The following is a 26,583-nucleotide window of genomic DNA, read 5'->3' as shown; positions in this document are numbered from 1 at the left end:
ATTCAGATCTCTCTATTCAACCCAGGTCTGACTCGGCCTGCCCTGTCCCTCCAAAACCAGACAGCCAATACACATAACAGCAGAGCACTCTGGAAGGCTTAGGCAAGAAAATACCTACTCTCTAAAAGTGGTATTTTCAAACACAGGGTATAAAAATAAACTTCACTAAAAGATGTATTTTAATATTCTGAGCTCAGGCATACTAAATTCGTTTTTCTACCATGTTCTATGGGTCAGTTAGGACTATAGAATGGAATAGCCAGACCTCCCATTCTGGCCTATGGAGAACATTTGGAAATGTTTCTGGTCTTCAACTTCTCTGGCTGTGTACAGGCGCTTGAATGCTTCTGTGTGAGTAGGAGAGGAGTGAGGCATTATGGCAATGGTGTCCTGTGCGTAGGGGTGCTCAGTCCCTGCATGCATGTGTTTTCTACTCCGGCGCATTGTCCAGTATGTGTACGAAGTCTCTGGAACATTTGTCAAAGTTCGTGAGACAACAGCAAGGCACACAGACCCAGTCATAGTCACTCATTGTTGCATCACACTCAATGGAAGTTGTTGACGATGATCTGTTGACGCTGGTCAAGGCCTTCTTCCTCACCACTGTCATCGTCACTGGGCATGTGTGGGTTGGGGGCGGGGGAGATGTTGCTGGTCTGCCAGATGTAGCAGTCATGTGTTGACCCCGGATGCTCTGCACACACGTGAGATGATCTGCTCTGCCTGTCATACCACTTGCACGTTGATGGAGTGGTAGTGTTTGTGGTTCCTATAGATGGGTTCACTTGCCTGTGGTGGTACGAGGTGAATGTGTGTACCATCAACGGCTCCCATCAACATTTGGGATGCCTCCCAGGCAGGGCCGGCTCAAGGAATCTGTATTTGTGTGGTCCAATGAGGCATTCGGGTGAGCCACTGCGTGCTCGATTTGTCACTTATGTCTCTCACCAGGGCAGCTTCAGGGCCCTCCTTTATCTCTCCTCAGTTTTACAAGGGCCAGGGAGACGCATTCTTTCCTTCCTAATTCTCATTTTAGATGTTGTCACTCTCAAGAAGTGTGTTTTTTCCTAAAAGATCCTCCTGATGGGAGGAGGGGGTTTTCCTGAGGTGGGATTATCAGGCAGGTGATGCTTCTCATGCTCTCACTCATGCCCTCCTCCTCGGATTCCCTCTCTGCCACCCTCATCCAGCACCCCTCATCTCTCATGGCCACGCGCTCATGTGACTTTCATTGGTTGTATGGTGCTACTGATAGGAGTGTAGGGTGTGACAGTACTTTACTTCACGCACACATTGTACAGAGACAATCAGTCATGCAAGCATGTAAGTGCATCAGTCTACAGGGAACATCACGAAAGACAGTGAGGATTGCAGGGTGTGGTGATCACATGTCCTACACACTGGTGGGCATGATTTTTTAGGGTGTTTGGTCTGGAGAAGCACTGACTCGGGACGTGTGTCGGGATATTTACAGGTAGTGGCAGCTGGGTACACTGCATGCCACACCAGTACGTGTGTTGGACGTGCTAGGGATAACACATATGTCTGATTTGCAGACAATGGGCACCTCTGGTTGTCGGCCTACGCCACTGGCCCTTTACAAAATGACCCCTGGCCCAGAGATGCCAGTCAGATGTTAAAGGAACTGTTTCTCATAAGATACTACTATGCCATAACATAACCATGTTGAACAACAACCATTGAAAATGCAAATGTAACAGGGATATTCAAGCGATGTTCACATGTTGGAGGTTTCAGTAGACAACATTGGTACCGTGCGGGAGGCCTTTGTCCTTTTTGACTCCGTCCCTCATTTAAGTCCATCTGGCCACGAGGCATGGCTATGTATGTAATTTCACCGTCCTTTCCTTGGACATTCCATGTGTGTGAAGACTTGGCTCATGGGTCACACTCTCTCATCCCTTCACAGTGTAGTGAGCAGCTGTTCTAATGTACCAGCCACTCCCAGATGGCTGGCTTACCCCCACCCCACAGCTGCCCAGCCCAGGCGTCACTGAACCTGTGACCCTGCCAAAGGAGCAGGATGCACATGCCTTGGGCCGGTTCTCCTGTACATGTACGATGTCTGTGCGGTTACTTTATATGCATGAGGGCCTCGTGCCCTAAAACATTAAACATTGGGTGCACCAGTCACTTTAGGCAAATGAGTTGTGATGTGTGATGTAAATGCAGTATATGTTTGCATGCGCGGTAGCTGGCATTCACAGCGATGACAAGCATTGGCCCCACTTGAATGTTACAGGGTTGCAGTCACAGCTTCTGGGCTGCCAGGTTGTGGCACACACTACCCGGATGAGCCATCAGCCAATGGGTGCCTTTGGCGTACATATTTAGAGGTTGCGATGTGCGCGCTCTGCAACTGCGAGGCTTGTCATTGGCCCCATTTGCCTTCGGGGGCACTGAGGGTCACTCATGGGGATTGGGTGGGCCTCTCTCATTTTGCATTTGGCAGGTTGCCATGATCATCGTGGTGCCGCCACACTTGCTGGGAGTTGTAGTTGTTCAGGGGTTTCATGCGTGGAAATGTTTGGTACATACCTCTGTTGTTGGGCGCGGCGGCGTCTTGTCTGTCGGAGGTGCAGCAGGTGGTGCAGCGGGAAGGCCTTTTGCACCGTATCCATGCTGGCTCCGGAGGTTTAGAAGGCCTCTGTTCCAACTCTTCCTCTCCGTAGTTGTATTTACACCATCCGCAATGTGGTGGTTTTTACGTGGCAGTGGAAAGGGCTGTCTGCAACATGATGATCTGCTTGGCAGACGGAACGTGTTTCCGCACGTCAGTCCTGCCCTGTTGGCTCTGTCCGCCACCCTTGTGTACGCTAAAGACGTGTGGAGTCTGACAGGCTGCGGCGGACAGAAAATAGCCTCTGTGGGTCCATTGTGATTTGTTGGTCGCAATGACCCCACGTGGGGTGGGAAACATATCGGTTTTCCGCCAGCAGGAAAGATGGTCTTCCGTCCATCATCGTAATGAGCCCCTAAGAAAATTGGATGAAAATCCATTCAATTTTGAGACTCACTCCTTTAGAATAGGTGCGGCTTCAGTAGCTGCCAGATGGGGGTTTTCAGTGAACGAACTAAAGAAATTGGGGTGTTGGTCTTCTGATTGTTTTCTCAGATACATTAGAGAACTAGATGATTAAGGTCATAGGTCAAGTTCAATAACTGTCATTTCTTCCTAGGTTCGGCGGTGGTTTCCACATTACCACAGAAGACTGTGTGGATATTTGGACATTAATTTGTTAAGTGGGCTTCAAAACAAGTTGAAAAGAGACATTTTGGGAAGAATTTGGGTTTTCGGTCAGACGAAGTTTCAGTATATGGTGGGGAAAAAGGGGAATGAAACGGGGCCAGTTAATGCCTCTTTGTAGTGAGCTGCCATCAAAAAAGCACCCAGAAGTTTTAGTGATCCCCCTGGGGTTAAAATTACCTTGTACAGTTATCTGGCCTAGGTTTGCTCCTACAAATAAAAGTGGACATAGAGTTACTAGCAAATTTGTAGGCCCTTACAAATGGGAGCATAAAAGCCCTAATGTCACATGGTTTATATTGGTTGGCTCACAGCGATATTCAAAAGAGGATTATCAATTCTTCCGTCATAATAGAGATCACCTTTCTTTCATAGGTACTGAGATTTACATTCTGAATATAAAGGAGATGATTTAAAACGTTTTGGGGTTAAAAGCTTGGTGTTGATAAATAAGCTGTTAGGCGACAGCGTCATATATATATTTCTGACCATGCCCCCACCCCTCTCTTTTCTCAGAATCTTTTCTGTCTTTTTTACTTAAAAACAAAAGCTTTTCGAATATGTTGTTCAAGTTACGGTATTAAAGCACTTTTACCTGTTTTAGCCACAGGGTGTGCGTTTTTTGCAAAAGTTTTGATAGCATTTGTCATAGTAAAAAGACAAAGAAGGGGACAGGAAAAACACCCATATTAGGGTTTTTCCTGGTGGCAGAATTTGAGGAGATCGAGACAGGCAGGAAGGGTTGGGGGCATTCAGACTAGCTTCGGACAGAGCAAATCAGGGGAGCAAGGAATGAGGCAGGAGGTAGGCGGGGGACGAAAGATCGGGGTTGGGGAGGAGGATCAGTTAGAACAATCTTGGGAAAGTTTGTTGTGGGGAATGATTAAGGGCGGGGGTGATAGAATATGACTCTGTATTAGTGAGGCCTTTATTTTGCATATCTGTATTACATGAAACTGCTTACCTGTCCAATAAAGCGGCCTTTTACAACAATTTGGCCTGAGAATGTGTTTATTGCCCGGTGTAGCGCAGAACAAGCCCTGCTTTGCGTTATATTTCTTTACAAAGTTGCACAAGACGGTTGAACTCACCCCCCTTGTGTGGCTTTGTAAATCTTACATAAGCTTTGCGATGCCGTGCGTCGCCCTTCAACGGCTTAGTAAATTTGGGCCATCATGTTTTGTCTACCACTTTTATGGTCTGAATTCCCCTTTTGGGAATCCCTCTTCTGTGAATGACACTGCATCATAAGTAATTCATTTAAAGTGAATGTGATTAAATACATAGGGGCATATTATCAAGCCCATTATCGCCGCTTTATCGTCCGTTTTCGGCTGAAAAGTGGCGATAATTATATTGCATAATTAACAAGGGCACGCTAGCGCGTGTTTCCGATTCTTAGCGACGTTTTTCATCATGCATCGCATCGCATCACTAATGAGATGCAAAGTAGGCATGCCTGACAAAACTCCACGGGAAAATATCGCTAACGCAGCTTCGCGATATTAACAACAAGGCCCCGTCTGGCGTAGCGATAAACATAATCGTGCTAACGCGCCATTAACGCTGGATTCTAACGTGTGTTAAAATCCTGACTTGGGCATACCTAACATGGGAGGTGGATTATGGGGTTACGACCACAAGGTCGTATCAACAAGCTTTTCGCTGTTCTTCAGTAAACATCGCATATTTTCCAGCGATGTTGGCCCATTTCACCGCTATCGCTGGAATTTTTTTTGCCATAACGCTAAGCGTTGTTAATAGAGCGCTAGCATGGCAATTGTTAGAAATGGGGGTCTCTGGCAGTGGATGGCCACTGTCCAAGCAGGGACTCTTCTTTCTAAGTCAAAGTGAAGGGCTGAACCCCTTTTGACAACCCCTGCGACCCCTTTACTCACAGTTCCTGGATGTTGGTGTCAATAATCCACAAAATGCCGCTACGGCGTGATAGCAATGTTTTTCCTCATGCTCTTGGTCACGGCGGCTCGCAAATGGACCTTAGCGATGGTTTCGAGGCCCGCAAACGTGCGGGACGATGATCAGGTCAGCGAGCACTCAGCGGCACCAGCGCGATGGATTTCCGAGCGCACTTCGGCGGCGACACCTCGCTAACGGGCGTTAGCGACAAGATGGCGATCTGTTAGCGTGCGATGCGATGATTTGGTCAGCGAGCACTCAGTGGTAGCAGTGCGATGAATTTCTTGACGCTTCTCGGCTGCGGCAGCTCACTAACAGGCTTTAGCGACGAAATGAAGTCTACTGGGCCTGAGACTTCAGTCAGGAGGCTAGTTCTCTCTCTAGCCCTTGGGTGATTGCAGGTTCAAGATTAAAAAGTTCTCTTACAGCTACTTTTCACTCTTCTTTCCAGTCCAATGACAACTACTGCAGACCAATCCAGGGAACAGCACACAACACAAGGACAGTCCTCTCCTGCAGTTTTCCTTCAGTTCCACGGACAGAGGTTGGTCTTGAGATCCAGGGGCAATACCATTTGTAGGGGTTTCAGCACAGATATGTATATCCCAAAAGTCTTTGTTCTCAGAAGCTACAAGTCACTTAACCCAGCCAGAACCAGTTCTGCCCAGCCCTGGAGCACTTTGTTTACCAGGCTGCATCCTTCCTTTCAGAAAGAGGGGGCCTGCCATCAGACGCACAGTGGGAGGTGGAGCCAGCATTCACCTTGCCAGGCACAGCCCTATTCAGGTCCAGGAGCTACCCCTTCCCCATACTCCAATGCAGATCTCTCTATTCAACCCAGGTCTGACTCAGCCTGCCCTGTCCCTCCAAAACCAGACAGCCAATACACATAACAGCAGAGCACTCTGGAAGGCTTAGGCAAGAAAATACCTACTCTCTAAAAGTGGTATTTTCAAACACAGGGTATAAAAATAAACTTCACTAAAAGATGTATTTTAATATTCTGAGCCCAGGCATACTAAATTCGTTTTTCTACGTTGTTCTATGGGTCAGTTAGGACTATAGAATGGAATAGCCAGACCTCCCATTCTGGCCTATGGAGAACAGGTAGCCTTACAGTAGTGAAGCGAAATTGGGTGTAATTCACTACCAGGACATGCTACACACATCAGAGCATGACCTACCTTACACATACAATGCACCCTACCATAGGGGTGGCTTACATGATGCCAAGGGAAGGTTCAGGGGCTGGGAAGTGGGTGCACTTCACAGCCAAGATGGTAGTTCTAGACTGCACACAGACACTGCAGTGGCAGGTCTGAGACACACTTTACAAGCTGCTTCTGTGGGTGGCGCAAACCACCGCTGCAGGCCCACCAGCGGCATTTGGTTTACCAGCCCTGGGCACACACAGGCCACATTACTAGGGACTAACAGGTAGACCAAATAAGCCAATCAGGGATACATAAATTCATATGTCATCTTTACACAGGGATCATCCGCGCTGCGGCACTGAATGGCAGTGGCACAGCGCCCAGAGCATCTATCACCAGAAAAAACAGAGGAGGCACAGCAAAACACTGGAAGGGAGACGCACGCCAATGGTGCCAGGTCTAACAGCAATGAATTCCAGCGATAGCCAGCGTTAGAAAAAAATGCGCTAAGCGCGTTCAGCAATAATTTTATGGCAAGACCGGAGGCTCCTATTATGCTTTCTTTTCTTGCCTTTATTCAAATAGCTATTTACAAAAAATAATGGGGTGACCCGGTGTCCCTCAGAACCTGGGTATACGTATTATATGAATACAATGGTTCTGTCGGGGAAGTTTCAATTGCTTTAGGGTGTTCACAGTATAAATACATTACATGTAACACATATCCATAAGTAAATATAACAAAACACACCCAAGCTGAATTTTTCAATCGGTATTATTTTTAGAAAAAAGGAAATGACAAATAAACAAGGCTACAGTTATACAATTGACAAATTTGTGAAGAAAGAGTGACATGTAGTGGTAAGTACAGACGATACACTGTAGTATGACAGATAGAGAAATCACAAAAAGGTTATTTTAGGGGGGATACAAATTTTGATTATGTCCATATGATTGATCACATATGCTTCATCATCATGTGTAAGTTAATTTTTGAACTGAAGCGTTGTGTAGACTCATAGTATGCGTCGACGTTTCGACCCTATGTAAAGCGCAATATTTAATACGCGTCACGGCGGGTCTTCCTCGGGACAGGGGGGTAGGTGTGTAGCCTATGGAATAAAATGAAAAGCTGATTTGGGGGTGTGTGTTTAAAAGAACAGAAAATAAATGGATGTTCCATTAGGTAGTGGTGCTTACCCTGAGCAGAGGGTCATGAATCACTGCGCATGCGTTGGGTTTCTTAGTCCAGCAAAAAACGATTTAGACCTATGGGGTGATAATATAGTTTATAGAACTCCCAAGGTTGTGATAGCTTAAAGCGCAAGTTAATCACGGAGCTGTGAAACATGGTATTTATTGAGACAAGCCTTAAATGAAAGCAAGTCACAACGGTAAACAATTCTGGCATTTATTTAACCAAACCAACAAGGAATGGAAATATATAATTAATCATTTACTGAAAATGCCAAGGTTAAGTCTAATTAGAGGTGAAGACCTCCGCGCATAGGCAATGCTATTCAAAGTTATTTAAACATGTTGAAAATCCTGGGGCAAGCCTTAAAATGAAAGCAAGTCACAGCGATAAACACTTCTGGCATTTATATAGCCAAACCATAAAATAAGGAAAGCTAATTAATCATTACTACAGAAGCGGAGGTTAAAGAGGAGGTCAGTCTATTTAAAAGTGAAAATTCGAGCATAGACAGTGCTTTTCAAAGTTAATGAAACGTACCTCAAAAGATATAAGAATCTTGGAGGTCTGGGAATAATTTCCAAGGGTTAATCTTTATGAGCCAGTCGGATGATTTACTGCAACATAAGTGAAAAGGAAGGTTTTAAGAAGCGAAGAGCTTCTAGAGGTGGGCTAATCAAAAGATAAGAGCACTTTAAAATGTGAGCTTACCACGATCTGGTGGATGCACGTCTCTTCCAGTTCTCAGTCTGATGCAGTACCACCAGATCGTGGTAAGCTCACATTTTAAAGTGCTCTTATCTTTTGATTAGCCCACCTCTAGAAGCTCTTCGCTTCTTAAAACCTTCCTTTTCACTTATGTTGCAGTAAATCATCCGACTGGCTCATAAAGATTAACCCTTGGAAATTATTCCCAGACCTCCAAGATTCTTATATCTTTTGAGGTACGTTTCATTAACTTTGAAAAGCACTGTCTATGCTCGAATTTTCACTTTTAAATAGACTGACCTCCTCTTTAACCTCCGCTTCTGTAGTAATGATTAATTAGCTTTCCTTATTTTATGGTTTGGCTATATAAATGCCAGAAGTGTTTATCGCTGTGACTTGCTTTCATTTTAAGGCTTGCCCCAGGATTTTCAACATGTTTAAATAACTTTGAATAGCATTGCCTATGCGCGGAGGTCTTCACCTCTAATTAGACTTAACCTTGGCATTTTCAGTAAATGATTAATTATATATTTCCATTCCTTGTTGGTTTGGTTAAATAAATGCCAGAATTGTTTACCGTTGTGACTTGCTTTCATTTAAGGCTTGTCTCAATAAATACCATGTCTCACAGCTCCGTGATTAACTTGCGCTTTAAGCTATCACAACCTTGGGAGTTCTATAAACTATATTATCACCCCATAGGTCTAAATCGTTTTTTGCTGGACTAAGAAACCCAACGCATGCGCAGTGATTCATGACCCTCTGCTCAGGGTAAGCACCACTACCTAATGGAACATCCATTTATTTTCTGTTCTTTTAAACACACACCCCCAAATCAGCTTTTCATTTTATTCCATAGGCTACACACCTACCCCCCTGTCCCGAGGAAGACCCGCCGTGACGCGTATTAAATATTGCGCTTTACATAGGGTTGAAACGTCGACGCATACTATGAGTCTACACAACGCTTCAGTTCAAAAATTAACTTACACATGATGATGAAGCATATGTGATCAATCATATGGACATAATCAAAATTTGTATCCCCCCTAAAATAACCTTTTTGTGATTTCTCTATCTGTCATACTACAGTGTATCGTCTGTACTTACCACTACATGTCACTCTTTCTTCACAAATTTGTCAATTGTATAACTGTAGCCTTGTTTATTTGTCATTTCCTTTTTTCTAAAAATAATACCGATTGAAAAATTCAGCTTGGGTGTGTTTTGTTATAATTACTTATGGATATGTGTTACATGTAATGTATTTATACTGTGAACACCCTAAAGCAATTGAAACTTCCCCGACAGAACCATTTTATTCAAATAGCAGCCAAGAAAAGGTACCAAAACTACAGTTCCCAGAAGGCCAAGCAAACAAACGGCCAATTGGAAGACACTAAAACAAAACATCATAACCAATCAGGCAGTAGAAGTAGGTATAACGTCATAACTGACTGCAAACAGTCCTCTTTTCTTGCTGCTCGCTGTCAGATACGTGCCTTCTCTTTATTGCTCCGTGCTTACTTTCTTTACTATGTGTATTGTTTTAATGTGACTTGTGTAATGCATTGTATGGTAGTTCTATATCTGTTGTGACATTAGCACTTACCGAATTGTGCAGCCTTATTGTGTTCTCAGCTGTTTTTTCCCCGCTAGCTCGCTCACTCGCGCGCGTTGACTGCTGTGTCTAACGCGTCGCATGGCATCTGCTTTAGCGTGCGCTGCCATTTAACCGTTCTTTTCTCCTTGTTGTGGAACGCGTCTGTGTTTCAGCGACGCTTCTTTTCTGGTGCCTCACGGAGCCCTTGCTGCGCTTCCGAGCCCTTGCTGAGCTTCCGACTCTCCACACGCCTCTGCGTTTCAGCGGCGCTTCTGTTCTGGTGTCTCACGGAGCCGAGTTTGCTCCCTTCAGCGCCGCCTCTGGGGGAGTGTTCTTCCGGTTGGTTACCGCGCTCTTTCAACGCTGCATTTCCCTTTCCTCTGGCATTAACCCTTTCCTCTCCGTGTGGAGCACACATTATCTAACTATGGAACTTGATGGCTCCCCTGCTTCTGACCTGCACAATGAGGAAGGCAAAGCTTTCAAAAGTGATGTGAATGCTTTTATTAATAGCTCAGCGGAGAATGCTGTGGAAGCGTCTATGAAACGTGTCTCCAAAGGCACGGAAAGTTCAGAGCCGAGTCTGTTGTCCAAAGCCTTGGCCCATTCTGCGGGGATAGCAGAAAAAGGAAATTGGTGCCATCTGTGTCTTCCAATGTCCCCAAAAATGCGTCACGCTTGATGGGCGAATCATCTTCGCACCAGAATTAAGACTCCGTTCCTCCCAGGCCTCCTTCTAAGGAGGGGTTGTCGTCTTCTGACGGTAAAAGGAAATTAAGGTCCGAACACGTTGAGGTACCTAAAAAATTGGTTATATCAACCATTATGGACACAGACGATGATATGGGTGACACAGACGATGATTTATTTGACGTATTTGATGTTTCTGACCCTCCTCCCCCCCCCAAGAAACTCAAATCTGGATCCTTTTCTTTTACGCCAGTATTAGACTCTGAGGGTGCCCCCATGTTCGATCCTTCCACTATTCGTCACCCTAACTTCACGGAGTGGTTCCCAGCCTCTCATGTTGGTGATTGTATCTCAGCCAGACTTCGGCTTACCCTTGATAAGTCAGCCCGATCTAAGTTAAAATCTAAATGTCCTAAACCTTCTTTACCTTCCAACATTACCATGGCTCCTTCCATTGATCAACCTCTTCTTACTTTTTTCTCAAAATTTGGCAAAGATCCTCGCAAAGGATATTGTAGGACCTATGGCTCGCATTTTTGATTTGGCAGAAGCTGCTCGCTTGGAAGGACATGATTTGAATGCAGAAGATATTTCCTTGTGGGTCCAAAGAGCAAGAACCTCCTGGTTCTCGTGGCTGTTGTGTCCAAATTTTAGTCTCAAGGTCCACACTTACCAGTGGCCTGCAATGTAAGTCAAATAATGAGCAGTTGGCAACGTAGAAGGTTCAAGCGTTTATTGGCCAGACAGAACTCTATATAGAGGAGCCTCATCGACCCTCACCCATCAGGTGCGCCGAGGAAGACTGACGACTTACAGTCAAAACCAGACAGATATCCTTTCAGTGAATACATGAAGTCAGCACATGGAAATCTACAAGTTGGCTCGGAAGAGAGGAAGACCCATATTTGGCGCATATAATTAGCTCAGCTCAGGCACAGGAATGTGCTTATCTCACAACTCGGCCTTGGGGCCTCAGACCGTTTACTTTCAGCTGCTCTTAGTAAATCACACTCCAAGAGGGAGGGGGATTGTGCCATGCACGGAGCTACAGAACAAATGTCTGCATCAGAGGTCTTTTCTGCCATTAACAAGCTTCTATTTCTTATAACTGAAACATACAGAAACATCCATATTATAGACTTAGCTGGAGGAAAGCAATGTAGCATAACAAGTCTCTTACTGAGAAGGCAAGAATAAGATAGAAGCTTCCACATTACAGAAACAATTCTATACACCTGAAGCTTGCACATTACAAAGATAGCTCAGTGGGTTGCAGCACATGAATAACAAACTGCGACTTCATATTGATTAGACATATTAGATACACTGGGCTTAACTATATATTTAACTCGATTACTTCATCCTAACCAGAGCATGATAAACTAAGGGTAAATGGTGGACAGAAAAGACCATGTGACCGAACAACGAGGGAGCCTCAAACCAAAATGGCCGTCGTTCTGCTCCCGGCCCTTTTATCGCATTAGGCCTAACAGGAGTTTCGGACTATTGGTTAGGCTAAAACTAAGCGGACTGGTTTTAGATATACTGTGCTAATCATATATTAATATTTGGTCACCACATGGCGAAAGAGTCAAGCTTCACCTCCTTCACCTGAAATCACCCGACATCGGTGGGCATCTGCCTAACGCCTTCCTGGTCACTGGCTAGTGACCCAGACTCTGTCCCCTCTGCTTTCAGGTTCCTTCCATCCTCGATCCAGGCTTGGATCTCTTAGGACACTTCTCCTCTTCACGGCAGCAGCACTTCTTTGCCAGTTTCCATTGAAAACGACGACGCGACCCGACACCAAAAGACACATATGCACCCGGCTTCCCTGGGTGAGGTAACACGAGTACTCCTGTGCTCCCGTGGGTGCCCAAGAACTTCCTAAGTCCAAAAGGGTTTGGTCCTGACTCATTTCTAAGTGTCCCTAATCTTTAAATTTCCAATCGCGACATTGCCCATGGAAGCTAACGGGAACCCGCGGCTGTGTTCACACACTGCACACGGCCCCCGTGGGTCCCCTGTGTCACTACCTTGGGTCGTTCCTTGGTGTCCCAGCGATTCTACAGGCTCTAGGCCCTGTGTCTAGTTCAGTCGTGGTTCTGATACCACTTTTTTGGTATATGGTTTGGTATGCCTCGAGGGCCCAAACGTGTATTTGTGCTAATATTGTTGATAACTAACTTGTAACCTAAGTACTTCGAACTCCAGTCTCATAAAGAGACTAGAGGGGTGTGTTTGATCTTAAATACATATATTTTAAATATATACCTGGTGTGGTTGTCCTTTCATTTGATCATACAAGAGATTATAGACTGGTAAAAAAAGCTGCTTTACATTCCTTCAAGACTTACCCTGAAGGCTGCTCTCCATAGCTACCACTAGGATAGCTTTCAATAAAGGTTGTCTTTAACCAATCACCATAAGGGGTTGTTTGGACTGATACAAGGTGCCCACTAGAACTAGTGGACAGCATTTATCAGGCCAACTTCTCACAATGGTGTGCAGCGTGTGGGATTCCAGCTTGCTATTGTTTTACCAGATAATCTCAACTGAATTGATCAACTGAAAACCACTAAAGGTACCTTAGGTACATATAATATCAAGTTTAGTATTCAATAAGTTCTACTAAACTTAGAGTTGTGTGTTAAGGGATAACACACCCTTTCTACAACTCAAGAGAGTTTAGTAGGCCACACTAGTGTAGGTAGTGCAAAACACCACACCACATTAGTAATGTCTAATCAGCCAGGAACCAGTGGGTCCCTGCCAGAAGCCAGTAGGCTTCTCCCCTATAAATATGAGAATCTCTCCTTTGCACAGCTTAGGGCCTTATGTTCCATTAGGAAGCTGAAGACAGGCAAAAGCCCATCCACCCAGCATCTCATAAAGATACTTAAACTGGATGATATCTCAGGGCCTAGTGGGCCTGATGGGGTAGGCAGTGTGGTTGCTACCTAGAGCTCTACAGAGCTAGTAAAAAGGAGGGACTGGAGTCCCTTGGTGGTAGCAATTTCCCTAGAGATAGGAAGAGGTCTTATGGCCATAGAAACCTAAGTAAGATTGTCCCTCCCTACCAGAGTGGGGATGACATCCACAAATGGATAACTGCCTTGGAAAGGGCCTGTAAAGTACAGAAGGTCCCTCATGGTCAGTGGGCAGCAATCTTATGGCTCTACTTTTCTGACAAAGGTAGAGACAAGCTCCTCACTGTAAGAGAAGAGGATGCTGATGGTTACAAGGTCTTGAAGAGTGCTCTGATTGATGGGTTTGGCATAACCACTGAACAGTATAGGTTGAAGTTCAGAGACACCCAAAAAGCTCAGACTCAAGACTGGGTAGACTTTGTTGATTGTGCTACTAAGGCTCTGGAAGGTTGGATACATGGCAGCAAAGTCCATGACTTTACAGGATTGCACAATTTGATTATGAGGGAGCAGATCCTTAGTAATTATCAAAACCAGCTTTTACACCAGTACCTGGTGGACTCTGATCTGACCTCTCCCCAAGAATTGGGAAAGAAGGCAGACAAATGGGTCAGAACCAGGATAAGGCCTAAGAATCAGGAGGGTGACAAGAACAAAGATTCTACCAAGCCTCAAGAGAAAGGTGGGGATAAATCTAAGGATAAGTCCAGTACAGGGCCCCAAAAGTCCTCTTCTGGGGGTGGGTCCCAAACTCCTTCCTCTCCTGAAAAGAAACCATATTGCCATGTCTGTAAAAAGCCTGGGAACTGGAAAACTGATCCCAGTTGCCCCAGGATTGGCAATAAAGAAAATGTTCCACCAACTAACACTACCACCCCTCCTGGTACTACCAGTAGTAATCCCCCAGTTAGGAGTAGTGCACCAAAAAAGTTAGGTGCTTTTGCAAGTGGAGCAGAGGTAGGCCCCAATTTAGGAAGGGCCTCCTCACCTGACTCCTCTGACTCTGATGGTGGCATGGGATTTGCCTCTTTTACCACAGGTCCCAATGCATTGGGCAGGTACAGATTGAAGCCACTGATTAATGGTCAGAAAGTTGTGGCCTTTAGGGACACAGGGGCTAGTGTCACCATGGTGACAGGGAAACTAGTCCCCCCTTAGCAGCTTTTACGTGAGTTTAAATACCAGGCGACCAACATTGATGGTGTAAGAACAGATCACCCCATGGCCATAGTCAACCTCAGCTGGGGAGGGGTCACAGGCCCAAAAAGAGTAACAGTGTCCCCAAACGTGCCTGTAGATTGCCTGATGGGCAATGATCTGGAAATTTCAGCCTGGGCTGAAGTTGAACACCAAACTCATCTAAGAATGCTGGGCATCCCTGAATTAGTTAGTGGGGCGGTGATGGCCACAGCCCAAACCTAGAAAATGTTTGGAGTGATGGAGCCTCAAATAATGGCCCACTCTCCTCCACAAGAGAGCACAAGGGTTGAAGATAAGTCTTCTTCCCCCCCAGACAATAGGTAAGGGTCAGCCTCCTCAGGGAACTGATCCTACCCCTTGTGAAAGAGCTGCCCTAGAGTTAGTCATGCCTGGCCTGGCAACACCCCTGATGGCAGTGGAACCTTCCAAGGTGGTACCCAGTCTGTAGCAGGTAACCTGCCCCTCTCTACCCTGCCTCAGTCAGCCCAGGGCTGTGGAGGACAGGGAGGTCAGTGGACCCCAAGGAGGCCCCTGTCCAGAGGAACCCCTCCATCAGCAGATTAGGGGTTCCCAGGCTAGTAGCCCTAGCCAGGTGAAAATTCCTCACCCCACTGAGGGATCCCCATTACCATTGTATAGGGACAGCAGGACTCTGTTGGGCAAGGGCAAACATGGGACCCAAAGTTTCCAAACCTGCCCAGCTCCTCCAGAGTTCCAACCAAAGGGACCCAAACCCCAGCTGTAGGCAGCCAGAAGTTGACCCTTAGAGCAAAGTACAACTCATTCATGGAAAGTAAGGCATCCATGGTGACAAGTGATCTGAGGAAGCAGAGGCCAACTTTATTAGGGCCTCACTTCTCTACTCAGACACCTCACCAGCCTTCTACATTGCCAAAACACACCACAGGTAGTAATTCCCCATGGTGGAGATCCTCTGATGCCCTTAGGGTGAGGAATAGCTGAGTGACCATAAGACAGGGGGCAACCATGCTAGTGCAGGTGCTTCCTTATATGGCCACTTAGTCAATAAAGGCTCAACTGGTCAAGGTTAGCCTTATTTCCTTTCGTTTGGGGGGGTTATGTAGGAAGGTGGAATCTGACTATATGGCTGCCCCCACTTTTTGCCTGGTGTTTTGCTGGTTTATGACTTAGTTAGACCGGGATCCTGCTATTCAGGACCCCAGTCTATCTGCTTTCTCTGTAAAATTGTTTGCATGTACATTAGGTACATATCTAATTGGATTCTGGTTTGCCTTATAAGACCCTAGTATATGGTATACTATGTACTTAGGGCATAGGTATCTCAGAGGCCTACCAGGGGCTGAAGCATGTATTATGCCACCCCTGGGAAGCACTCCAAAATGGCACCACAGGTCTGCTACTGCGGCCTGGGTAAGGGTGTGCTTGCACCCCTTACAGTGGAATAGGCTACCTATATCACTACCATTGCACACACATATAAAACCTATAAGTCACTCCTATGATAGGCCTTCACAATCCTAAAGGCAGAGTGCTTGGTTTTTATGTGGGAGGGTGCCCCTGATTGAGCAGGGCACCTCTGCAGCATTTGGAGTATCTCCTCTGATGCGGTTTGTGGTGCAGCCTGACCATATGCTCTTAAGTGCATTATAACCTCGCGGTAAATGCTAACTTTGGGATGGCTGCACGGAATTATATCGTGTTTGGTGTCAAACGCTTTGGAATACTACCCCCCGCCAGTTCTGGCGGTGGGGGTAGCATTCCACCCTTCTAGAGGGAGAGACATGTTCACACTGGTCTAACCCGGTAGGACTTTCTAGAGCCCTGGCATCACCAAATGGATGCCTCTGCCACAGACACGGGTCTGGTCTCCTGCTGCTGACCGAAACTCCGGCAGGGGAGGTCTGGACAATAGGTTTCCTGTCCCAGGGAGGTGTAACCACCTCTCCAGACAGGCAGATGTGTATTGGGGCTGGGCGGGAGCACTCTCTGGTGCTTTGAAGTCCGGCACTGGGGGCTCACTTGCTGTGCATGTGCATAGTCCAGTTCAAACCGGTTGCAATGGCTACCTGCCCCAGCTCTGGCACGAAACTGGACAAAGGAAATGGGTGTAACCACCCCTCTTTCCAAACCCTCCCATAGGTGGGTCTCTAGAGTATGTCCAACCCCCAAACTTAGTATAAGTATGGGAACCCAGTCCTTGTGACTTTAGATTAGCCTGTACGAAATTCTGCAATATATATCCAGGACCTTCGACTTTCTATCCTGACTATGTTAGACTTGGGGGTCTCTAGTTGTCACAGGTATGCACTTGTGACAAATAGGGACCCTCGCCTCTAGTCAGGGTAAGGGGGTACACTCCTAAAATAACCCCTGCTCACCCCCTTGGTAGCTTGGCACGAGCAGACAGGCTTATCTCAGAGGCAGTGTGTAAAGCATTTGTGAACACATACAGTAATCCAGTGACAACACTAAAAATGGACACCACACAGGTTTTATATCAAAAATAAGTATTCTTTATATAGATTTACCACAAGATCATTAAACGACAAAAACACACAATACTGTTACTTTAGATGGTAGAATTTTGCTTAGTTCTCTTAAGTTCTTAGATGCGACACTTTAAGTCAATGTACCTTTTTAGATGCGACACACAGGGCAACAAACGTGTTGCAACGATGTTGATGCAATGAAGTTTTTGGTGCAAAGAAATAAAGACGTGAAGACCTTCCAGATGCGGCACGATTCTCCGATGTTGCGAGTAGACTCGACTCGATGCTTCAGCTGCAGCGGTGACACACTTTACGCGATGCGACGACATCGGCCTTGGCAGCGACACTCTTCTCCGACGTTTGCGAGACGCTTATGCTCGATGCGATGCTGCAGCGGCGACACCCCTTTACACGATGCGACGACAACAGCTCCGACGGCGGCACGCTTCTCCGTGGATGCGAGGCGCTTTTCTTGATGCGGTGCAATGCGACAACTACGATGGCTGCGATGGCGACACGCTTCTTCCTCAATGCGAGACTCTTCTCTTGATGCGGTGCAATGCGTCAGCTACGATGGTTGCGATGGCGACGCCCTTCTTCGGCGTTGCAAGACACTTCCTGGATGATGTGAGATGCTTCCGCTCGATGCGAGGCTGTAGCGGCAGCACACTTTACGTGATGCGACGACAACAGCTCCGACGGCGGCACGCTTCTCCTTCTTGAGTCACGCTTCCAGCTCCTTGCGGCACGCAGTCCCTCAGAAGGCCCAACAACAGCAGCAGGCACTTCCAAAGAACTCTGGGGAGCTGGGGGGTGAAGTCTGCTGTTCCTGAGACTTCAGCAGGAGGCAAGCTCTATTCCAAGCCCTTGGAGATCCTTCACAAGTACACACAAAGTTCCTTTCTCCTCTCTTTGGCAGTAAGGCAACCACTGCAGGCCAATCCCCCAGGTTCAGGGATAGTTTCCTCCTCAGCTTCTTCTGGTTCGTCCCTCAGCAGAGGTTCTTCTTGTTTTCCCAAATTGATCTAAATTCTTGGGATTAGGGTCCCAATACTTATACCCCAAAATCCTTTGTCCTCTGAGGGCAGAGGGGCCTTTGCCCAGTCCAAACCAGTTGCTGAGCACTCTGTTTACCAGACTTCTTCTTTCCTTTCACAGTGTAGGGCAGAAATATCAGACGCCCCACAGGAGGTGGAGTGTTAGAAATGGGGGTCTCTAGTTGGCAATGGCTGGCCACTGTCCAAGTAGGGACCCTTCTTTCTAAGTCAGAGTAAGCAGCCTACACCCTTTGATAACCCCTGCTCAACCCTGTGGTAACGTAGCACGAGCAGCTAGGCTTATCTCAGAGTCAGTGTGTGAAGCATTTATGACCATACACAGTAATACAGTGAGGAACACTACAAATGAACACCACTCAAGTAGTTATAAAAAATAGGTATATTTATATAGACTTAATCACAAGACCAATAACAGTAAAAAGCCACAATACTAGAAAAATAGGGTTACTTGGAAAATGCTGCAAAAATAGTTCAAGGTGCACAAAATGATGTTCAGTTCAATGCAGTGGTCTCTGCGACCCTTTTACTCACAAGGTATCTGGATTCTGTAGCAAAGCAACAAAATGTCGCTAAGGAGTTGTAGCGATAAATTTCCTCACGCTAACCAGCGATGCGTTGAATCCTTACCACAAGGGATGATGATGCGCTGGGTTGCGGGCAGGAGAAAGCGACAAACTTCTTCACGCGAAGCCGGTGATGCGATAAAATCCTTGCCGCTAAGGGAGGATGATGCACCGAGCCTGTTGCGTGTGCGATCTTGCTGCGATAGAAGAAAATGGCGCACCGCGAGGGAGCGACGATCCTGATGCGATGCGGGGAAAATGGCAAACGCTCGGCGTCCGCACTGCAATGAGCTTGGTGCGATGATTTGGGGATAGCAAGCGCTTTGGGGCACGCTAACAAGCAAGGCGACAACCTTCGGATCTTTAGCGAGCGTTTTCAGGCCCGCCATCAGGCGATTCAATAACTTGGGTTAGCGAGCGTTTTCAGACCCGCTGACAGGCTCTGCGACGATCTTCGGGATAGCGGGCGTTTTCAGGCCCGCAGACAGGTGATGCGACGATCTTCGGGATAGCGGACGTTTTCAGGCCCGCTGACAGGTGATGCGATAATCTTCGGGGTTAGCGAGCGCTTTCAGGCCCGCTGACAGGTGATGCGACGATCTCCGGTAGCGAGCGCCCGGCAGCAGCAGAGCGACAATTTTTCTCACGCTCACCAGCTGCACCGGCTCGCTAACGGGGGTTTGAGACGATTTTCAGCACTCTTTTCTCAGCAGTAGAACTAGAGGCCCTGGAACTCACAGGAGCCTCACCTGCAGAGAGAAATCCTTACTGGGAGGAAACAGGAGGCTGATGGTGGAGTCTGGTGTGCCTGAGACTCCTGCAGGAGGCTAGCTCTTTTCTAGCCCTTGGGTGATTGCTGTAGCAAAAATAAAAGTTCCTTTAAAGTCCTTTTCCTCTTCTTCCAAGTCCAGTAGTAACCACTGCAGGCCAGTCCAAGAATACAGCACACAAGCACAAGGACAGTCCTTCTACTGCAGATTCCTGTAGGTACACGGACAGAGGTTCTTCTTGTTGTCCAGGAGCAATACAAATTGTAGGGGTTGGGGCACAAATATATATACCCCCAAAGTCTTTGTTCTTAGGAGCCACCAGTCTCTGAACCCAGCCAGAACCAGTTCTGCACAGCCCTGGAGCACTTTGTTTACCAGGCTGCATCCTTCCTTTCAGAAAGAGGGGGTCTGCCTTCAGACGCACAGTGGGAGGTGGAGCCAGCATTCACCTTGCCAGGCACAGCCCTATTCAAGTGCAGGAGCTACCCCTCCCCTCAATCCAAGGCAGATATCTCTATTCAACCTAGGTCTGACTCAGCCTGCCCTGTCCCTCCAAAACCAGACAGCCAATACACATAATAGCAGAGCACACTGGAAGGCTTAGGCAAGAAAGTACCTATACTCTAAAAGTGGTAGTTTCAAACACAGAATATAAAAATAACCTTCACTAAAATATGTTTTTTAATATTCTGAGCACAGGCATACTAAATTCGTTTTTCTACCATGTTCTGTGGGTCAGTTAGGACTATAGAATGTAATAGCCAAAACCTCCCATTCTGGCCTATGGAGAACAGGTAGCCTTACAGTAGTGAAAAACGAAATTGGGTGTAATTCACTACTAGGACATGCTACACACATCAGAGCATGTCCTACCTTACACATACAATGCACCCTACCATAGGGGTGGCTTACATGATGCCAAGGGAAGGTTCAGGGGCTGGGAAGTGGGTGCACTTCACAGCCAAGATGGCAGTTCTGGACTGCACGCAGACACTGCAGTGGCAGGTCTGAGACACGCTTTACAAGCTGCTTCTGTGGGTGGCACAAACCAGTGCTGCAGGCCCACCAGCAGCATTCGGTTTAGCAGCCCTAGGCACACATGGGCCACGCTACTAGGGACTAACAGGTAAACCAAATAAGCCAATAATGGATGTACCAATTCACATGTCATCTTTACAAAGGGTGAGAGAAACAGCGGTGATGCACTCAAAGGACTCAAATTACAAACCGTATACAAAACTCTAAATGGTAAGTTGACTGATACTAATCGTGTGTGCACCAGGTTGAGTGGCTCTGCGGGCCACTAAATACAACAAGTAAAAATGAATACCCAGATATGTGTCTGGGAGTACCCAATGCACTACAAAAACACTATCCAGTGTGAATCTATCACTTTCATGAACATTAAATAACCGTACACTTCAAATGAAACACATTTCACTGTTGTGAATCCAATAAATATTCGCTGAATCAAACAGAGTCCAATCGAAGTCACATGTTGATTGCACAACGATTCTTCTTTATTGTTGAAGAATATCAGTGTTCAAGGTTGCTGTAGCATAAACAGCTTTTGCAAATGATAATCAAAACAACCGTCTCAATGTGTGAGTCTCCCAGTGCATTTCGGGCTATTAAAGCAAAGCCCTTAGTCAGGGGAATCTGTGAAACATAAACAATAACGGTCTGTATACTTGTCATTACAACATCCGTATATACATTATGGCTCATGAGAGGACAGGAATAACTGAATGACCGAAGTTCGCAATAATGATAGAAAAAACAGGAAGTGAAAAAAGGAGAAGAAAAAGAGTGAAGAATAAATGAATGAAAAACTGTAATCAAAAGCAGTTATCAAAAGCACCCGAAGTGTAGGTGACGGCTGCTCTTTCACCTGAATCTGTTTGATTCAGCGAATATTTATTGGATTCACAACAGTGAAATGTGTTTCATTTGAAGTGTACGGTTATTTAATGTTCATGAAAGTGATAGATTCACACTGGATAGTGTTTTTGTAGTGCATTGGGTACTCCCAGACACATATCTGGGTATTCATTTTTACTTAATCTTTACAAAGGGAGCATTCGCGCTGTGGCACTGAATGGCAGTGGCACAGCGCTCAGAGCATCTATAACCAGCAAAAACAGAGGAGACACAGCGAAAAATGGAAGGGAGACTCACGCCAATGGTGCCAGGTCTAACATGGAGCCAGCATTGTGGAAGGCAAGTACAGCCCTGGAGCACTCTGTTGACAGGATTACTTCTCTTCATTCACTGTGCAGGGCAGAGACATCAGCCGCTCCCCAGGAGGTGGAGCCAGCATTGTGGAAGGCAGGCACATCCCTATTCAGGTCCCAGGTGCAACTCCTCCTATCCATCTAGATGCAGATCTCTCTAGTCACCACTGGGACACCTCACCCTGTCTCCTGGAATTCCCCAGCCCTGTCACTCAAAGAACCCAGACAAAGGAATACACAGCTTAGCAGAGGCAGGTTTGAATGGTTAGACAAGAAAATGCCTACTTCCTAAAAGTAGCATTTCCAAACACAGAACGTTAAAACCAACTTCACTAAAAGATGTATTTTATCATCCTGAGTTCAGGCATACTAAATTCGAATTTCTACCATGTTCTCTGAGTCAGTTAAGATTATAAGGTGTAATAACTAGGGGTGGGCGGAATTTGCGGAATTAACCTTCGCAAATTATCGCGAGAATGTTTAAAATTATCGCAAACAAGCAGAAATATCGCGAAGATGCGGAAGTTTTTTTCCGGCATGTTCGCGAGATTTTCTGCATGGTTGCGGGTCGCCAACTTACCCATGTGGTTGCTTGCGGGCGCGGCCATCTTGTTTTGAGTTGTTCTCGCGGTGCATGATCGCGAGAAGAAAGACGTGATCGCGCGACGCATGACGTCACTGCGGGCGCGAACTGTCGCGAGACAGCGCAAATGGCTAAAAACAATACAACATCTCATGGAGAACGCGACCGGATCAAGAAAACTTGTCGGCGAACGCAGGGATTCAGGTAAGGCGATCGCGCGCGCGCGCGAGAATGTATCATTTTACAGCGCGAGCAAGAAACAAATTATCGCCAAGCTGCGGAAACCGGAATTTTTGACATTTTCGCGCTCTCCGCGGAACGCAAAAATGTCAAATTATCGCAATTTCCGCGAACGGAACGAAATTTTTGCCCAGGCCTAGTAATAACCAAACTGCCCATTCTTGCCTATGGAGAACAGGTAGCCTTGCAATAGTGAAAAACGAAAATGGTTGTAATTCACTATTAGAACATGCCACACACACCAGGGCATGTCCTACCTTATCCTTGCAATGCACCCTGCCCTTGGGCCTACCATAGGGGTGTCTGATATGAAGAAAAGGGAAGGTTAAGGGACTGGCAAGTGGGTGCACTTGCCCAGTCAGCATGACAGTACCAGACTACATGCAGGCTCTGCAATGGGAGACCTTAGACACATTTACAGGCTGCTTCTGTGGGTGGCACAACCAGTGCTGCAAGCCCACCAGCAGTATTTGGATTTACCAGCCCTGGGCACTCCTGGTGCACTGTACTAGGGTCTGACAAGTAAACCAAACCAACCAATCATGGAATCACAAATCATACATCAATTTATAATAGGGAGCACTTGCACTGTGGCACTGGACAGCAGTGGCACAGTGCCCTGAGCAACTAACACCAGCAAAAATACATGAGGCAACAGCGAAAAATGGAAGGGAGACCCACGCCAATGTGCCATGTCTAACATGTGTCCCCTCCAGCTGAAATGTGGGGAGAACTACCCTACCTCCTGGGAGTTCTCATCACTAAGGCGGAAAAATCTGGGCAGACCATCAGCATTGACGTGTTCTGTACCGGGTCGATGTTCCACCGTGAAATCCATCCCCTGTAGGGAAATGGACCACCTTAACAGCTTTGGATTCTCACCCCTCATCTGCATCAACCATCTGAGGGGCCTGTGGTCTGTCTGAACCCGGAAGTGATTTCCAAACAGGTAGGGTCTTAGCTTCTTCAGTGCCCAGACCACAGCAAAAGCATCACACTCAATAGCACTCCACCTCTGTTCCCGTGGAAGTAACCTCCTACTGATGAAGGCTACGGGTTGATCTAGGCCCTCTTCATTAATCTGTGAAAGAACAGCCCCCACAGCACAGTTATTAAGGCCTCAAAAGCTTCCTGACAGGTGTCAGTCCAAATCACTTTCTTTGGCTGCTTCCTGGAAGTCAGCACTGGCAAGGGTGCAACAATGTTGCCATACCCCTTGACAAACCTCCTGTAGTAACCCGTGAGTCCTAAGAAGGCTCTCACCTCTGTCTGGGTTTTGGGCGGCTCCCAAAGCAGGATGGTTTCGATCTTGGGCTGCAGGGGCGCCACCTGGCCGCTCCCTACCTGGTGTCCCAAGTACATCATGGAACCCTGCCCGATCTGGCACTTACTCGCCTTGATCGTGAGGCCTGCCCTCCGCAGCGCCATCAACACTTCCCAGAGGTGGCGCAGGTGTTCTTCCCAACTGGTGCTGAACACTGCGATGTCATCCAGGTAGGCGGCACTGAACGAGTCCAGTCCAGCCAACACCTGGTTAACCAACCTCTGAAAGGTGGCAGGGGCATTCTTCATCCCAAAGGGAATCACCCGGAACTGGTAGTTCCCATCTGGTGTGGAGAATGCTGACCGCTCCTTTGCCTCATCGGTAAAGGCGATCTGCCAGTACCCAGACATTAAGTCAAACATGCTGAGGTACCATGCAACCCCTAGCCGATCTATGATCTCATCAGCTCTGGGGATGGGGTGTGAGTCAGTCCTGGTGACTGAATTGAGTCCTCTGTAGTCCACACAGAACCGGAGTTCGGGTGTGGCTCCCGGCGCAGCAGCCTTTGGGACCAAGACCACTGGGCTGGCCCAAGGGCTGCTAGGGGACTCAATTACCCTTAGCGCAAGCATCTTGGAGACCTCCTCCTTGATGCAGGCCCTTACCCTGTCAGTCACTCTGTAGGCCTTGTGCCTCACAGGTGTACTATCCCCATGTCCACCTCATGGACGCACCAATCAGTGACACCAGGAACCAGGGGGGAACAGATCAGAAAACTGTCCCAGCAACTGGTGACAGTCATTCTGCTGCTCAGGGGTCAGGGTGGAAGAGAGGTTGATACCATCCACTGACCCATCTTGCTCTGTCACCGACAGGAGGTTACGAAGAGGCTCAGTCTCCTCCTCCGTTCCAGCATCTGTTGCCAAGAGCATGCCCACTTGAGACCTCTCCAAGTGGGGCTTCAGGCGCTTGACATGCAGGACCCTCAAGGGGTTCCTGGGAGACCGCAGGTCCAAGTAGATAACTAGACTCTTGCGCTCCACAACCTCAAAGGGGCCGGTCCACTTATCCTGGAGCGCACAGGGCTCCACTGGGGCCATGACCCACACCTACTGTCCAGGCTGAAGCTCTACTAGAGTGGCATTCTGATCATACCACTGCTTCATTTCCTCCTGGGTGGCTTCCAGATTCGCCTCAGCGAGTTGTCTGAAACGCCTAGTCTGGTTCCTAAAGGCCAGCATGTAGCTATATACATCCTGGGGAGGTTTCCTGGGAGATTGCTCCCAGCCTTCTTTGACCAGACTTAGAGGTCCTTTCACTGGGTGTCCATAGAGAAGCTCAAAGGGACTGAACCCTAGAGATTTCTGTTGCACCTCATGGTAAGCAAAGAGTAGGCATGGTAAGAGGACATCCCACTTACGCCTCATAGGTTCCTCAAGACCCATTATCATGCCTTTAAGGGTTCGGTTGAATCTCTCAACCAACCCGTTTCCTTGGGGGTGGTAAGGAGTGGTGAAATTATAGGTTACACCACACTCCTGCCACAGGGACTTCATATACTTGGATATGAAGTTGGTGCCCTGGTCAGACACTACCTCGCGAGGGAATCCCACTCTGCAGAAAATTCCCATCAGTGCTCGTCCCACCACGGGGGCCGTCACTGTCCGCAGAGGTATGGCTTCCGGGTACCGGGTGGCATGGTCCACCAAGACCAGGATGAACCTGTTGCCCATGGCTGTCTTGGGGTCCAGTGGCCCCACAATGTCAATACCCACCCGTTTAAAGGGGGTGCTGACTACAGGGAAGGGCTGGAGAGGAGCCTTGCGCTTCCTCCCACTCTTACCACTTGCCTGGCAAGTCTGACATGTCCTGAAGTGACTGTCTGAACTCCTGCACATTTGGGGCCAATAAAAATGGGTGACAAGCCTTTCAAAGGTCTTGTCCTGCCCCAAATGTCCTGCCAATGGCCCATCATGAGCCAGCCCCAGTAGGAAGGCTCTGAAGCACTGGGGTACCACCAGCACACTGACTGACCCAGCCTCAGCAACCTTAGGCTCAGTATACAGGAAGTCATTCTCCCAGTAGATCCAATGTGATCCTGACTGATCACCTGCTGCCTGGTCTGCAGCCTGTTGCCGCAGACCCGCAAGAGAAGGGCATTCTTTCTGCTCCTTGCAGAATTCCTCCCTGGAGGGTCCTCCTTCTTGCTGCCAATGGGTCAGCTCAGGCAGGTCCCCCAGTTTGGCTACCTGTTCCCCTAAAGGCTCCAGGGCATCCCCCTCAGGGTCTGCTCCCTCCTGGACCGTGGGAACTTCGGGGGCCGGTTTCCTGTGCCCCCTGCCTCTACTCTTGACGGCAGGTACCTGGGCCTCCCTCTCAGGCTCCAGGTCCTCTTGAGCACCTTTACTCGCTGCCATTGACCGGGTGGTCACACACGCCCAGTCAGGCAAACCCAACATTTCTAGATGAGCATTCCGCTCCACCTTTGCCCAAGGGGAGCTCTCCAAGTCATTCACTAGGAAACAGTCAACAGGCATGGCGGGCCTCACAGCTACCTGAAGAGTACCAGAGACACCCCCCCACTCAAAGGGAACCTGAGCCACCTTACAGTGAGTCTCTGTGTTGTCAGCGGCAACAACTGGGTAGAATGCTCCAGGGACATCCTGCTCTTGAGACACCAGGTGACACTTGACAGCTGTCACACTGGCCCCTGTGTCTCCACTCTATGGCCATTG

At 47.5% G+C, this 26,583-nt stretch overlaps 1 protein-coding gene and 1 long non-coding RNA gene across 4 annotated transcripts in view; both read right to left on the bottom strand.

The window, feature by feature from the left end:
• The window catches only part of LOC146788709 (NXPE family member 4-like), a 588,533-nt gene that overhangs the window by 146,155 nt on the left and 415,795 nt on the right, over nucleotides 1-26,583 (bottom strand). The gene's annotated exons all lie outside the window — the stretch shown is intronic.
• Nucleotides 7,201-8,135, bottom strand: LOC146788711 (uncharacterized). Its single transcript, XR_014969965.1, has 3 exons — nucleotides 8,075-8,135; nucleotides 7,540-7,608; nucleotides 7,201-7,451 (listed from the first exon to the last, which is right to left on the bottom strand). It is a non-coding gene; the product is annotated as an uncharacterized LOC146788711 (long non-coding RNA).

Source organism: Triturus cristatus, chromosome 10 (genome assembly GCF_964204655.1).
Source record: "Triturus cristatus chromosome 10, aTriCri1.1, whole genome shotgun sequence".
Classification (NCBI taxonomy): domain Eukaryota; kingdom Metazoa; phylum Chordata; class Amphibia; order Caudata; family Salamandridae; genus Triturus; species Triturus cristatus.
The sequence above is the reverse complement of the archived record's forward strand: the minus strand, read 5'-3'. Positions and strand labels throughout refer to the sequence as shown.